This window comes from Macaca nemestrina, chromosome 13, assembly GCF_043159975.1.
Source record: "Macaca nemestrina isolate mMacNem1 chromosome 13, mMacNem.hap1, whole genome shotgun sequence".
NCBI lineage: Eukaryota > Metazoa > Chordata > Mammalia > Primates > Cercopithecidae > Macaca > Macaca nemestrina.
This window is the reverse complement of record NC_092137.1, coordinates 64,918,662-64,933,572: the sequence shown is the minus strand read 5'-3', so window position 1 is coordinate 64,933,572 and position 14,911 is coordinate 64,918,662. Positions and strand designations below refer to the sequence as shown.

The 14,911-nt window shown below is 44.7% G+C and overlaps 1 protein-coding gene across 10 annotated transcripts in view; it reads left to right on the top strand.

Moving 5' to 3' along the window:
• Window positions 1-14,911, top strand: part of LOC105465151 (SERTA domain containing 2) — a 123,531-nt gene that overhangs the window by 99,789 nt on the left and 8,831 nt on the right. The window contains exon 1 of one of the 10 annotated variants that reach the window (XM_011713417.3): window positions 1,550-1,838. The exons of 8 other annotated variants lie outside the window; for them this stretch is intronic. The gene's annotated coding sequence lies outside the window, so the exon portion shown is untranslated. Of the gene's footprint in view, window positions 1-1,549; window positions 1,839-5,065; window positions 6,807-14,911 lie in introns of those variants that run through there. One more of the 10 variants, XM_071076821.1, reaches the window with a different exon arrangement.

Genomic DNA, 14,911 nt, shown 5'->3' with positions numbered 1-14,911 from the left:
CTGGAAATGAAAAATATCTTGGCTTCACAGCAAAATGTTTGTTATGCCACTCAGGCGCAAACTGAGCAAGACCTGCAGAGGGCCGGTGAGCACAGCTTCCATATTATCTCATTTTGAACGCCATTATAATGAGACTTTGCAAAGATATCCACAAACACTTAGCTTTTGGCTTAGGTTATACTGTGTAAGACTTTAATTATACTAAGGGTCCGGTAAAAACCTTTTCCATCCTCCTCAAGGATAAAACAAGAAGCGTTGTCTCCTCTATCAACATTTTAGCACGTTTAATTTCGATGAGATCATCAATTTGATTGATAACAAATCATTACAGAACAGTTTAAACAAGTCTAAATTTCTCTTGATGTTAACGACTTACAATCACCTTTATGTTAGGTCTTAAAGCTTTATTATCCTTAAATACAACTAGCATAGTGAACCATTAAACTCCAAAGTGATCTGAAATGATATTGATTGGGGTGCCAGCCAAAATTTTAAGGTGCCTGCCTGCATTGCTTTTTACATCTTTACACTGAATGCACATGTAATTTTTAAAATAATCATTAATTTTCCAGGCGAACCATCTCTCTGGCCTCTTTCCCTAGTGCTCTTAAATTCTCACCATTTGAGCATACACACGTTCTCTTCCAACTAGTATAAATTTCGCTGGTAAATTTAAGTAGTTCCAAGCATAAGCTTACTCCACGGGAGGGAAAGGCCACCAACGTGAAACTTGTGGGCGCCTCCGACCTGGCTGCGTCTCCTAGCCTGGCTTCCCTCCTGCCGGGTCTGCACCGCGGCCCGGCCGACCCCGAAGGATGCAACTCTTTCGGTCCGGCTCCCCAAGTGCCGTGGACTTGGTGACCCACTTCGCGCGTCGGGCTGAGGCCACGAGGGCAAGGGACTTTTTCTGTCCCCGACTCACGGTTGGAGCCCCCATCCTGCCGTTCGGACCCGTGCGGGCCTCGGAGAAGTGTCCCGCAGCGGACCCCCGCCCAGGAACCCCGCAGGCAGCGAGACGGGCGCCCGGGCCAGTTCTCTGCCCCTCGCCCCCCGCGGGGACCCTGCCCGCCCCGCTGACCGGCCCCACGTTGCCAAATAGCTCAAATGCTTGTCATATTTGCGGTCGCGCGACTCCGCGGGCTGTGCACGCGCTGCACTCGCCGCCGCCTTTGTCACCAGCCGCTTCGTCATTCGCCTGAGCGCTTCTAGAGTATGGGGGGCGTTACTAGTGGCAGTGGTGGTCCTCAGGCCGGAGTGTCTCCTTCTCTCTCTCCTCCTCTTTCAGCCCGTCCTTACGAGAAAATAGGGGCGCGCCGGCCCGGGAGGGAGCTGGGGGCGGCGCTGCCACCCGCCGCCCCCTGCGCTCCGTCGCCCCTTCCTGCTCCTCTGGCGGCCGCGGCCGGGCTCAGCCTTTATCGCGCCTCCCGGGACCGCGGGGGAGAGGCGGGCCGGGGCGGGGCCGGCGGGGGCGGGGCCGGGCGGCGAGGGGCGGGGCCTGCGGCGCCGGGGCCCGGAGCTCGCGGGAGGCTCGCGGGCCGCACGTCACTCCTGCACGGCGAGTGCTGGAGCACGAGCTGCCGCTCGCTCGGTCAGGGCGCCCCCTCCGCCCGCCTCTCGCTTCCTCCTCTGCTGCCTGCCGCCGCCGCCTCCACCATTGTATAATGCTCGGGGAGCGCAGACAGAGGACGGCGGAGTCTTAGCTTCGGCCTCGCCTGCTGCCCGCTCCCCGGCGCCACCCTCGGGCCCCTGGAGCGGGGCACTCCGCATGGAGCTGGAGTAGCTGAGGAGTGGGCGGAAACCCCTCCTGATGCGTTAGTTCCCAGGTGGAGCTGCATGTGGTAAGTTCTCCCGGCGCCGGGCTGGAGGGGATCCGTGGGCGCTGGGGCTCCGGGTGGATGGGGGGCGGTGTTGGGACTCGGCCAGGGCCGGGAGAGCCCTGAGGGCGGAGGAGGGGCCGGGCGCCGCAGCGGGAGGGAGCCGGGGACGGAACAGGTACGGGAGGAGCGCTCCCTCCCGCGGCCCCGGCCCCGCGCTCTCGGACCCCGGGCGCCTGCGGGCTGAGCCGCTGGGGGCAGGGCCGGGGTCAGGAGGGGGTCGGGAGCTCTGAGAGCCGAGCGGCGGGTGGGGGCGCCTGGAGCTGTCGCCTCTACAGCTGGGATGTGTGTGCGCGTTGTGGCGGTTGTGTTGTTGTGAACGTGCGAGACTTTTTAAGGCTCGGATTGCTGGCGCGAAGGCTGCTTCACTTTTGAGTTCCGTGGCCGGGTTTGCATCCAACTTGCTGTAGTGCGTTTTTGTGAATTTCCCGGTGTTTTTGTTTATGTTAAAAACGTCCCTTTCCACCCTTTTTTCGCCCATGCCCAAATGAATTGATTTGGGATCTATATGTATATTAAACTGAACGTCTCGTTGGTTTTTAAGTTAGAAATCTACAAGTCATCTTGGTGGTAACCGCCTATGACTGAAAGGGAGGGGGCTGAGGGGAGCCAGCTGTCCCAAGCTCTAGACTTTGTACCAGTAAGACAGGGGGTGTCGTCACAGGGCCACTGCATGGAGAGAAAATCGTGTTTTGTTTTGTTTTGTTTTGTTTCTTGGCTGTAAGTTATCTTACCTTTAGCAGAAGTGGTAGTAATGGATTGAGAATGGGAGTCGAGTTTTAGGTTTAGTTTCTAAGTTTCACGAAAAGATCAGGTATAGTTTGCATTGGAATAACTTTTTGCTTGCAAGCTGAGTCGTTTCAGGAGGTAGAAAGTTAATTTTCACAGACACTGAATGGGGAGGACCGTCAGCAGAGTGAGACAGCCAGCCTCAGACCACAGCAGTTTTTATTTGAATCGAATTGGGCAGCCCCAGTTGGTCTTAGGGGAGAGAGTACATGTTTTCAAGCTTTGTTCATGAAATACGCCTTTTGATTTCTCAATATATGTTAAGAAATATCCATAATGTGTGTAAAGAGCCTAGAAATTGTAGTCACCAGTAGGATTCCTGAGGCCCTAAGTGTTCACAGTAGCTTTTTGTAATTAGAGACTAGTCCCTGACAAGAGTGATGTGGGCTTTTGGCTTCGCTCCGCCCCTGAAGGACCGTCCACCTGAGAGCGTCTGGGCTGCTTGGCCGATGGGGGTTGGGGGTAGTTGCTCAGCTCAGCAGAAGGCATGTCTCACCCTGGCAGCTCCCATCCCTCCCCCTTTTTATAGAAGTCTATTCTGATATGAGTGTGCTAGGGTGTGCTGTGAAGATGAAAATATCCATCCTAAGATCCCAACTTCTGGAGTGAACAAGAATAGTTTGTTTGTGGATCTCTGCTTTTCTGTTTATTTTTTCAGGGTTCTTTTTTTTTTTCTTTTTATTTAAAAGAGACAAATACTTAAAAGTTTTCCATCGACTTCCTTGGAGGTGTATTATATGTTAATATAAAATTTTTATGTCGTTCTTTAAGTTTGGAATCCTTTAACAATTTTTTTTAACTTCTTTCACCCCCTAATTAAAATGTACATAACCATGTTGTTCTCAGATGAGAAATTTTATTTTGGAGTTGACATCCCCCAACCCCCTTTTTCCTTAACACCTGGCTCTTTTCCTTACCTCATTAAGACAGGTAGGGGAGAGGACTCACATTTTGTAATGCCAACCAAGTGTATGTATGACAGGAGGTGTCCTAGGGAACGGTTTTATTGTCAGGCGAATGTCACAACGTCTTAGGTTAACAGCTGCTCAAGCTTGTTTCCCTTGAAGAATTAAGAGAAGGATATTAATTCAGATTTAGAAAATCTTTACACTTCTGTTTGCTGAATTGTCCCTCTTTAAAGTTTTTGTATTTAATTGAGAAGCTAAAATATGAATTTTGCCCAATTGCTACACACTGAATTATTACTGATAATGAGCATAGTAAAATAGCACATATTTTGATATTTTAAAACTCATTCAAATTTGTATGGCGACTGATAGCCTATGGCATCTCCTATTTTAAACAGGGTTTCAATGGCAGAGTAAGTTAAACACTACTTTAGAAAGGCACACACATGCATCACACACAAAAAACATTACAAAACGTATGAAGGCAGTTTGAAGATGTTCGAATGCAAATACATAAAAATTTCTATTAATAAAAGTAGCATACTGCAAGTTATCAGTGTCCACTTATACTACAAAATATTTTACATTTTAGTAACTAAGAAAGGTGAAAGCTGGAACAGAAACTTTGAGAGGTTTCTTTTGCTGTGGTTTCTTGTTAAAGAGCACAGAAAAAAAGTATGAAGCTTTATTTTATATTTCACATATATCAACAGAATCAAGACCACTTTGTCAATATTACCTATGGAAAAAGCTATGTATAGATAAGAGTATTTGGGACCATGAACTTCAATTCACTCATAGAATTTTTAAAGCTTTTTGGCAACAGAAATTTTGTATTCAGTGTCATGGCATGTCCTATAGGAGATAGCTCTAGTTGCGGTAGTTTCTTGGTGCCTGAGAGAGAGAGCAAGCGCAGGCGCTGCCTCTGATTACTGAGTCCAAAGATCAGGTGTGTACTGAAGGCACCAGAAGGCAAGCTCCAGTTGATGTGAAAATGGCCTTACAATAAGGGTGACACCAGCTCTCATAGGTCTTTCTGTTAATGCTGACTAGCAAAACATGAAAATCTAAAAGTGCCATGGCCAGTTTATATGCACAACTCATAAATTTTGTACCTATTGTTAATAATTATTCATTAAGCAATTGATAGAAATCCACAAGCCAGGACTCCTGTTTAAGAAATGTGTGCCTATTTCATTTAATTTTAGTATGTTTGAAGGAAATGGCTACTAATCTAGAAAAAATGATTGTCTCAAATGGCCGGTGCAGTTGGTATTAAAGGCAAACTTCTGCCCTGTGTGCAGATGCTGGGAAACCCTTATGAACAGAACTGTCCCCTGGAGCGTCCGTCACTCATTGTGTGGAGCAGTGTCTTTCTCCATTAGCCCTGTGTGGCAGTTCATTCTTTGTATGAATCTGTGAATGGCATATGTCAGCCCAATAAGACGACATTCCTATTCTGAGTAATAAATAGACTCCTTGTTTTTTTTTTTTTTCTCGGAGATCACGAGACAAACAAAACAGGATTGGCTGTCTAAAAATTTTATTTGAAATATAAATGAAAATTTCAAAGTAAAATCATCACAATATATTTTATAATATATGATTTCTAATAGGACAGAACAGATACAGATACTGCCAGTTTCAACAAGCGCCACATATAGACAGCACAAACTCTTTGGAAAATTCTGCCCTCTCTGTGGTCTGAGGGATCCCAAAGCTGGAAAGACCCATTTGTCTTTTCTCAGAATCCTCTGTCCCTCATCTGAACTTAATGCTAGGATTCTCTGAAGTAAACCCCACAATTTGATTGATCTATTTTGGAAACCCAAGATCACCTAAGCTGTATTCTGCATCCATTGCAGTTTTCAGCTCAGAATGGAGTTGGCATCTGTGCTCCTGGCCGGCCTCTTCTTACACTTGCACACTGTCTGGCCAGAGCTGGCCCCTGCCTCCCCACAGGGACAGCAGATCAAGGGGTGCATGTGCCCGGCCCACCTCCACCCTGAGTGGAGAGTGGACTGAGCTATGCGGAGGCGTCGGGTGGGGGCTGGAGGGGAAGAGCAGAGGATAGATCTGGAGCCGACTGTGCAACTGCTACAGCAGGTCTGACTAGTTTGAGGTGCCCAAAGGCAGCTTTGTTTTTCTAGTAACTCCAGGTAGCAGCAAACTTCAGTTCTTAAAACTCATTCATGTCTGCCTTACTGTCTTTTTTGTCATTTTACAAAAACCTGTGTCTTTGCAGAATTACTAATTAATTCTAAGCTTTTTTCCTTTAAAAACCTTCCTAGGCAGCTAACTGAAAAGAAGCTAAGCATTTTCTAAGGACTTCCCCAATAGAATAGTAAAGGGGAAGGGATTCTGGCTCTTAAAGACATGATCTATGTCTATATATTCTGTATATCCATATGCACACACTGATGTTTAACAGTGGGCTGAGTGAACCTGTTGAAGAAAAGTAAAATGTACACTTGAATAGACCATGGTCAAAACCACTGAATGATCAAAAGTCCCTTGCTCCACATCAGCCTTTAGCGCTTTGCTTGCCTCTGCTCCAGCCGGCTGCTTATCATTCCATGCCATGCACTGCAGCTCCTGGGGTTTGGAGCAGGCCTGCTAGTGTACCCCACCCTTGTGTTTAGAAGTGTTGCCCAAGTTAAACTCAGAGAATCTGAAAGTCCCAAGGTCATCTCTACACCAGAACAGGTTTGCATAAAATCCTAGTCACGCTAATGAGATACCGAGCTGGCAACTGCTTTAAACTGATCTTCCTGTGTGGTTATCCCATTTTATAATAGGTGATACAGATTTGCTTTTCAGATTTCTTTCCTACTTTGAGGGGACATCTCCCTGTCCATCTGTACCTCTTCTGTGTCTTCCATGCTATCAGAGAAAACCAATCTGCCTGAGGAATTTGGGTGCTATGATCCAGAGTGGAATAATTTTTGCTCTGTCTCTCTGCTTCTCAGGAACTTGGTGGTCTTTTCTGAACTTTTTAAGGCAAACTAATTTTGTTTTAGTAGTTTTACCATGTCCAGAAATAGAAAATGAAGTATGTTTCACTGGCAGTGGTTCTTAGCTGTCTGACAAGTAGTTGGTTTACAAATTAAAAATTCGATTCTTCAGGTGGTTCCTGCCTTCTTCTAAAGCTCCAGAAGACAGGTAGGATGAATCGAGTGTGAGGGGGTGGCAGGCTGGGGAGGTTGAGGAAGGCTTTCCATGAAGACCATTGAAGGTAATTGAAGAATTATGAAGCATTTTCCTTAGAAAATAAATAGTTATTACATTTAGTGTGGTACTCTGATTATTTTTATTGTATTTAAGTGACTTAGCTTAAAGTTCAGTGAGCCATTCATTATCAATGCACAGAAGTCCTTGGGAAGATATACGTTTTATCTCAAAATAGTCCCAAAGTAGTTATTTTTTAATGGCTGCCATATTTACAAAGTATCATTTACTCCCCTCAAGTTTAGTTTGTATCCTCATTGCCTTTTTCTTTGTAAAATTATTTTCTGTGTGTGAATTATTCAAGTATATGATACAAAGTTTAAATTGTCTTTGTAAAACCTTATTAGCCTACCTAATTCTTAGAGGCAACTAAACATTCGAAACATGTAGATTACTTACATGGGACAGGTATTTACGTAGAATAGTTATTTCCTGCCATTTCCATGTCTCAAGTATATTTCTATTATTCTGCACCTCAAATTGTTGTACTCATGTCATGTTGTAGAAATGTGATATTGTTCTCTAAGGAATCCAGGTTTAGGCCATACAATACAATGTTCAGTTTTACACAGTAAGTAAAAGAAACAACATTTCTCTGGTTTTCCTCTTTGGACTGCACGGATAAGTTATAAGATGAAATATGTTCTGTATTTGTAAGCAATATTTTAAGTGATTCTTTTGTAGTAATGAAGCATCCAAATTTGAAGGCATGACTAGTTTTTAATTTTTAACTTTTAAGAAACGTTTCTATTGAAGCATTTCTTGAAGTAGCATACTTTATTTTTATTCCTTGGTTTTATTCAATGGCAAATAGTTGTCTAACTAATAAAACCTAGAAGGCCAGCTTCGGTTTTAACTAAGATGTAATTTTATCTCTCACAGAATTGTTCTAAAATCTATTTCCCTGTTTTAGTAAGACTTACATGTATCTTGAGTCTTGAGGTTTTTTTTTTTTTTTTTTTTTTTAATAACACAAAAACTGTCACATGCTTTTGGCAAAGCCTTTCCTTCCTACTCTAAGCCCCCCACCCCCTTGACATTGTTTATTAAGGGTCTCTAGCGTGAGGGAGAAAAACAGTGTATCTTTAGGGAAAAGATGCTACAGGAGGATTGAAACAGAATCCCATCCAAGCAATTATAAATACAGGAAAAAAAAAATATTTTCATTATGCTGGAGAATGGGGGTTGGGCAATGCTGGCTAGCCTTTACTAGTAAAGCACGTAATCTTATGGGAAAAATTGTCAAATCTGAGAATTCCTTACCCTAATGTTAATGAGGCCTTAGATTCAAAATGCTAAAAATATCATATTCTGACACCAAATTATTACGAAGTAGCATCACAATTCAAATGATTATAATATATAGATATGTTTATACTTTCCAATTTTCAAATGGGGAGACTCATTATCATTTCATCTATTATGAGCATTATTATTGAACGTACAACATCATATAACCTGAACTTGTAATTTAAATAGAAAGAATTCCAGCAAGTAGTTACACATAATGATCTTGCTTCATTATCTCCCTAAGGTTAACTGTGTTACATTTTATAATTAAATGGCCCCTCCCCAATGTCTTTTCTGAAGGGTTTTCCCAAATAACTGCCTGAAGCAGTATCTGTTCAGTATGGAGATAATTTATAGTTATTAAGAAGTAGCAAGTAGGCTTAGTAAAGGCATCTATACTGGTAAAAGTCTTAGCCTAATTTATTGAGGCTCATTGTTTTATTGGGAGTCCATGTTGGAAGCCCCACTGGAAATTCTGAACTGTTGGTTTCTCCACATTCACATCTCCTGACTTGGGTGTGTGTTTGTTGTTGTGTGTTTGTTCTCATTTCAGGAATCCTCCAGGGATTCTAACCGTGGTTTTTGAAACGTCAGTGTTAACTTTTGCATACAGGGAAACAACCTTTCCTATACACAGTACTTCCAGAGTTTGAACCATACCATAATTTAATTTATCTTGGCCTTGGAAAAGCTCCCAGCTTGCTTAGCATTGTTCTGTGGATACCTGAATTTGAAAACAATCTTGAAAATGTATATACTTTGAGAGCTGTAGGTAGAAATTGCAGTGAAGAATCAGACTTCTGCGCTCCTTGCTGCTCGGCTGCGCCCCCTCGTGGCTGGATGTGATGTGCTGTCTTGCAGAGTTTAAAGAGTTCCAACTTGAATTGGGCGTGCTTGTTTACATGAGCAGTAATAGCTTTCTTCTGTGTGAAAAAAAAACCTATCAAATTAATATAATAGTTTTCATTGGGGGTGTGAGTAATTTATTGTGCTTATTTTATATGTTTTAATTTTTAAAATATGTATTGGCGTGTTGGTGGTTTGTAACTTTTTATTATGGAAAATTCCAAACACACTCAAAAGTAAAAGCGAGAGTACAATGCACTGCCTTGTACTTATCAGCCAGCCTCAGCAGGTATCAACATTTTGTCAAATCTCGTTTCATCTACATGGCCAGGTTTTGGGGTTTTTGTTTGTTTGTTTTGGAGTATTTTAAAGCAAATTCCAGGCATCAGAGCATATTATGTTTTTGTTAACTTCAGGTTAAAAACTGTATAATTCTACTCAATCTTTTACTTGAATTAAGTGTGCCATTCCCAAGTAATCCTTTTTCTTTATAAATTTAAAAAAAAAATTCCTTAAAACTGAGAAAACAAATAAAGCTTTTTTCTTTCTAATTTTTTTTTTTTTAAATCGAGTGTACCATACTTTTAGCCAGAATCCTTAGGTAAAATAAAACAATTGACAGCATTCTCATTGTCCTTGGAAGAAGGTGATTGGTGTCCATAGCTTCATAAGAGTTGGGATTAAAACTTAAAATTCCCAGCTGGCAGAGGAACCACTGACACAGGATATTAGAAACATTTTATACCATTGACATTTATATTCTAAAAAGCCCATTTTCTTTCCAGATGTGTACTAACAAGGCCGTAATTTAAAGAAATAATTATTTGAAACATTCTCTCCCAGAATTTGACTATATTTTGCTTACTAAATGCAGTTGTCAACATTTTTAAAAATTATTTTACTAGGAGAAAAGATTATATTTGACAAACCTCCAGTATTGGAAATTGTCTTCAATTTAATAGAAGCATGTAAAAATCTGAGAGGAGAAACTAGGATTTAAAAAATTTGAACTTCAGAAAACAACCCCAAACAGTAAAAGTTGTTTCTTAAATTTACTTAGGGTTTGACTTCCTGGTCGAATTTCATTGTATCCTCAGGCTTCCCCGCCCCCTGCCCTCTTCTCCACTGTCAAGAAAGCCAGGATTGCTCCTGCAGGTCTTCGTCAAATGCAGGGTCTGATCTTGCACAAACAGCCTAAGTTGCGTTGCCCTGCGGGCCCCCGCGCGGCCGGTGCGCAGCGGGAGAGCCCGGAGGAGGCGCCGGCAGCAAACAGTGGTATCGGGTTACAGGTTCAGAATATCGCTGGAGCACTGGTGACTGGCTTTATAATTACATTGCCGATTTGTTAGGGGAGGCTTGTCTTCCTTACCAATTAGCATGGATGTTACTGCAGGGGCCTCAAATTCTGGATGAGCTTTGGTTGTTTTGTTTTTGTTTTTGTTTTAAAGCATCCCGATCCATAGAACTTCATGGGTTCTGTTACTAATACTCCCTCTTGTCTTTGGGCATCCTTACGGTGTCTGTAAATAAGCCAGAGACGGTCTCTCCCTGTTGGAACGTTTGCCCCTGTTTCTGCCCACTCCCCTCGGCCAGACGCAGTTGTTTTGGGGTCCGAGGTCTACTTTTGCTCTTTGGATACCCCAGCACCCCCCCGCACCGTGCTGGAGGGGACAGCCCACATCCCGTGCCTGCTGCAGTGTCAGGACACACGAGCCCCGGCTGAGGACGTGCCTGTTTCTCTTAGCTTCCTTTCTGATTCTGCCAGCATCATCCACCACTGCAGCCTTTTCAGGGCAGCCTCTTTGTTTTCGCTGCTGTGTTTTCTTGTTCCTTGGGGGAGGAGGGTGTTAAAAGCCTGGACATGATCAAGATTTCTTAGTCCAGTGTGTTGTTTAAGGTGTAATATTTTAAGTGTAGAAAGTTGTCTAAGCAAATAGCTTCCCCCAATTAGGATCGGGCTTCTCCTTCCGGCTCAGAAGTTGCTGTGTCACACTACGACAGCAGCCTGGAGGCAGAGCACTGGGGTCCTCAGCGTCCCACCCTCAGGCTGGTGGGAGGTTCCCTTTTGTCATGAACAGAGGCTCTCCCACTTGGATGCCTCAAAAGCAGGGTCCTAAATGCATTGGAAGGCCAGCCTGTGGAGTGAGGAGAAGAGAAACAGCATATTCTGTGTTTCAGAAGTTGTCTCAAAACAATCCTGGCCCTACTTCGAGCCTCTTTTCGGCTCAGAAGTCTGCCACATGCCTAGCTAATTTTACCAGGGGCACCCCTTTCTTCTACCACCACCGCCAAAAGACACCAGCAGAATGAATGTGTTTCCACTTAGGGCTGTGGGCTTTGGTGGCACAGGATGTCAGGGGAAGGGAAGGACCGCTGCCAGCCTTCTTGTAAGACAATTGCCACACGTCTTCTCTCAGCTTTTTTCTGACAAAGAAGTGGGTGCATGAGGGCAGATCACTACTTTGAGTGTTGGCATTGGGGTAAAGGCCTCATCTTTCTTGTTTTAGCGTTAGCATTGGCACCTCTGGACTCGTCAGCAACCAGTGGTCACACCAGCAGCCATATGGGACAGTGTAACTGATGAGGTTAGGGATACGACTCGTTAAAGCTCCTCTTTGAATTAGAAGCCTTTTTCCTGAGAGCTGTTAGCTAGCGTTTTGAAAACATTCCTGTTGAAGTATAGCATGCATGTGGAGCCGTGCAGGATCCCGCGTGTGCAGGCCGGTGACTCATCACGAGGCAGGCCCCAGCTGCACTCTCCACCCAGGTGAGCGGCAGAGCATGGCCAGCTCGCCCCACTGGCTGCCGGTACACCACGGCAGACACGGGAGTTCAGTGTTGCCTTGTTACCTGACTTTTAAAACAACATACCACTTAATTGTGAAGCCTGCTGCACTCTTGAGAAGAGAGCATACAGAATGTCTAGTTGTTGCTGTTTCCCAAAAGGAAATTGGAAAAAGCTCTTGAAAAGGTGCACAAGGTACAAACCAGTTGGGCTTCTAAGGCGATGCTTTCCTGGGTTCCCCGTCTATCCCCGCACCGGGTCAAGGTGGTGCCGAGCTGCACAAGCCCCAGGGGTGCAGGACCAGGTGTCCCCACTCAAGCTTTGATTCCTTTTTGGTCACAAGATCAGTCACACCTTCCCCAATTATTTCCTCTCTTAAGAATTTAGAACTAAGCTGTCAACTTTGACCCCCTTTTAAAGTCCTTTTGTGGCATGAATTCCCTTTCTCCAGACACTTGAGTAGAAAAGTCTGTCAAGAGTTTTCCTTCTGCCCGGGGTTAATGACAGTCATTTGGGATGAATCAAGTTAAAACATAATGCAGAGTCTTACATCTATGAAGACTTTTGCATCTTTTTTTGACTGGCACAGAGAAACCCAGCAAGCCAGTCTTCATGGGCTGAGGAGCGCTCCCTGTGCAGGCCTCCTACAGCCCCCACACTGCCCCCAGGGCCTGTGGAGGGAGCTGCCAGGATGCTGTGATGTCTGAAGAGGCTGGGGTGAGCCTGCAGGTGAAAGCAGTGGTTTTCGTTGGTGGTGGTAGGATGACAGAAGCGGTAATTTGGAAAAGTCAATTTAATACTCTTACTTTAAAAATTCATAACATTTATTTTGACGGTTCAAATAACATTAAAGGACAGTAATTTTTTTAAAAAAAGATTTTAAAGAGGTGTAGCTTTTAAATAGTTGGAAAACATTGAGCTAAAGATAACTTTTTCTGATGTATCTTTTAAAAAATTGTTTGCATTTTTTTTTTTTTTTTTTTTTCAAAATGTAGTAGTGGGAGTTGTTACTTACTCTTTTAAGCGTAAGTACTATTTCAGTTCCTTTTTGAGCTTTGGATAAGATCCCACCGCCATCACTTTAAGACCCCAGCAAGGAGAATCTGGGCTCCACTGGGCCAGTAGGATCTGACACAGGAGTTTGAGAACCTGAGTTTTGTCATTAAAATTGAGTTTAAGACATCTTAACTCTGCATGCAGGCTTTTGTTTTCTAATGTCAGTTGTCAGTTACTATCACAAAAATGCTGTTCATTCCTTTTTGCCCTGCTAAATTAGACACAAATAAGGAAGGCCTTGGGAATCAAGATTAACTGAATAAAGATATCCTCTGGCCTAAACTTGAAATGGCCTGATGAGGGAAAGAAGAACCGGTAGTTCTCAAAGTGAGGTTCCCAGACCAGCATCACCTGAAAGCTTGTTGGAAATGCCGATTCGAGGGCCCCTCCCCAGACGTGCTGAAGGAGAAATATGGGAGGTGGGGCCCAACCGCCTGTGCTTATCAGGCCTCCAGGTGAGCCTGAGGCTTTCCCGTGGTTGAGAAGTGAAGGATGGGAAAGTGGCTCACAGAAGAGCTTCTCAGCTGGAGCTCTCCTACCTACTCTGTATCTCAGCCGCTGGTGCATTGCGCCACCCTGATCCCGCCCTGTAAAACCGTTCAACTGGGAGGTCTGTGCAACCCTCCTGTTCCTCAGATCCTCCCTCCCAGACACAGTTCTCACTCAAGGACACACACACACACACACACACACACACACACACACACAGACACACACACACACACACACACACACCTGTCTCTGTTTTTACAGTGCTGCCCTGGCTGCCCCTTGGTGTCTTTCCTCATTATTTCCACTTACCGTTCGTGTATTCAGTGACTATCTAAGGAGCATCTTGTGTTGGAGACTGCCGTCTGCTGAGGATGCAGAAGTGACCAAAACACACACACCGTCTGTGCCCTGGGGGGCTCACTATCTTGAGACGGGAAACAGATACGAAGAGACAGTCCCACCTTAAATATAAATTTCAAATAGGCTACGAATCTATTTCCACTGGTCTCCCGGCTGCCCCCAGCCCACAGGAATCTCTCAGACTCCTTACGGTAGGAGTCGCTCAGATTCTGGAATTGCAAAACCCCAAAAAGTCAAGTCATTCAGGCTCCTGGTCCTCTGGTCCTTTGACTTCTGAGGACACTTCTAGTGAGTGACATATGTTACTTTTGAGCATCTGCCCAGATTGTAGCTTTTGAGGGCGAGGTCCTTCCTAATGAAAAGTTGCACAGTTGAAAACTAGTTTTGGTGTACAGAGTTGTGTTTAGTGTGAAATTTCCTGGAAAACTCCAGAAGTTTTCATTTATGTCGCTACCTGTGAGTTTTGTTCTTTATGTTTGAAACTTGGTTTGCTGCAGTTAATAGTTGCTAAAATTAATGTTTAGAAAACTAGAATGCTAGGAATTTGTTTCTGAAAAGTTTACTGGGGAGGGAAGTCGTTTGATCTCAAACCTCATGTTAAGAGCCGATGACTATTCAGTAGAAAAGTGGCTGTGGTTAGTTTTAGGCCCCTTAGGGTGGGCAGAAGAAGGAGGAGCACCCACATGATTCCTCCACGTGGGAGTCTCCAGCCCCACCCTGGAGCTCAGGGTCACTTTGAGTCTTTGTCTGGAAAAATTGGGTAGAAGGCATGGGTTTTTTAGGCTTTGGTCTTCACCAGCCAAGGGAGGAGATGAAGTGGAGTGTCAAAGCCCTGGGGTGACCTAGGAAGCCAGTGGGTCACAGGCCCCCCTTTGGTGAACCCCAGGCCCATCCTCCACAGGAACCACAGCACCCCCCCCTAGAGTTACCTAGACATCCTTAGCCAGCTCCTGCTACTGCTTTATCTTCAAGTTGCAGCCCAGTGAGGCCTTTTTGAAAGGTCCCTTGCCTCTCCAAAGGGCGGTTAAAGAACTATTGTTATTTTCTTAGACTGCCTGAGGAAAGAGAGGCTTCTGAGGAGCTAGGAGCTGGGCCGACCCTGACCTTGGCCAGCCTGAGCCAGGCCCAGAGAGGCCGGAGGGGCTGATGCGCCTGGCTTCTTGCCCTCTGGTTCTTGAGGGCATGTTGTGTCTTTTCTCCTTTAAACTGGGCCCTGCGTAAGGAGGTGGTTGTTACACAAAACCCTGAGAGTGAGAGTTCCCACTGCCCTCCCCATCTAGGAG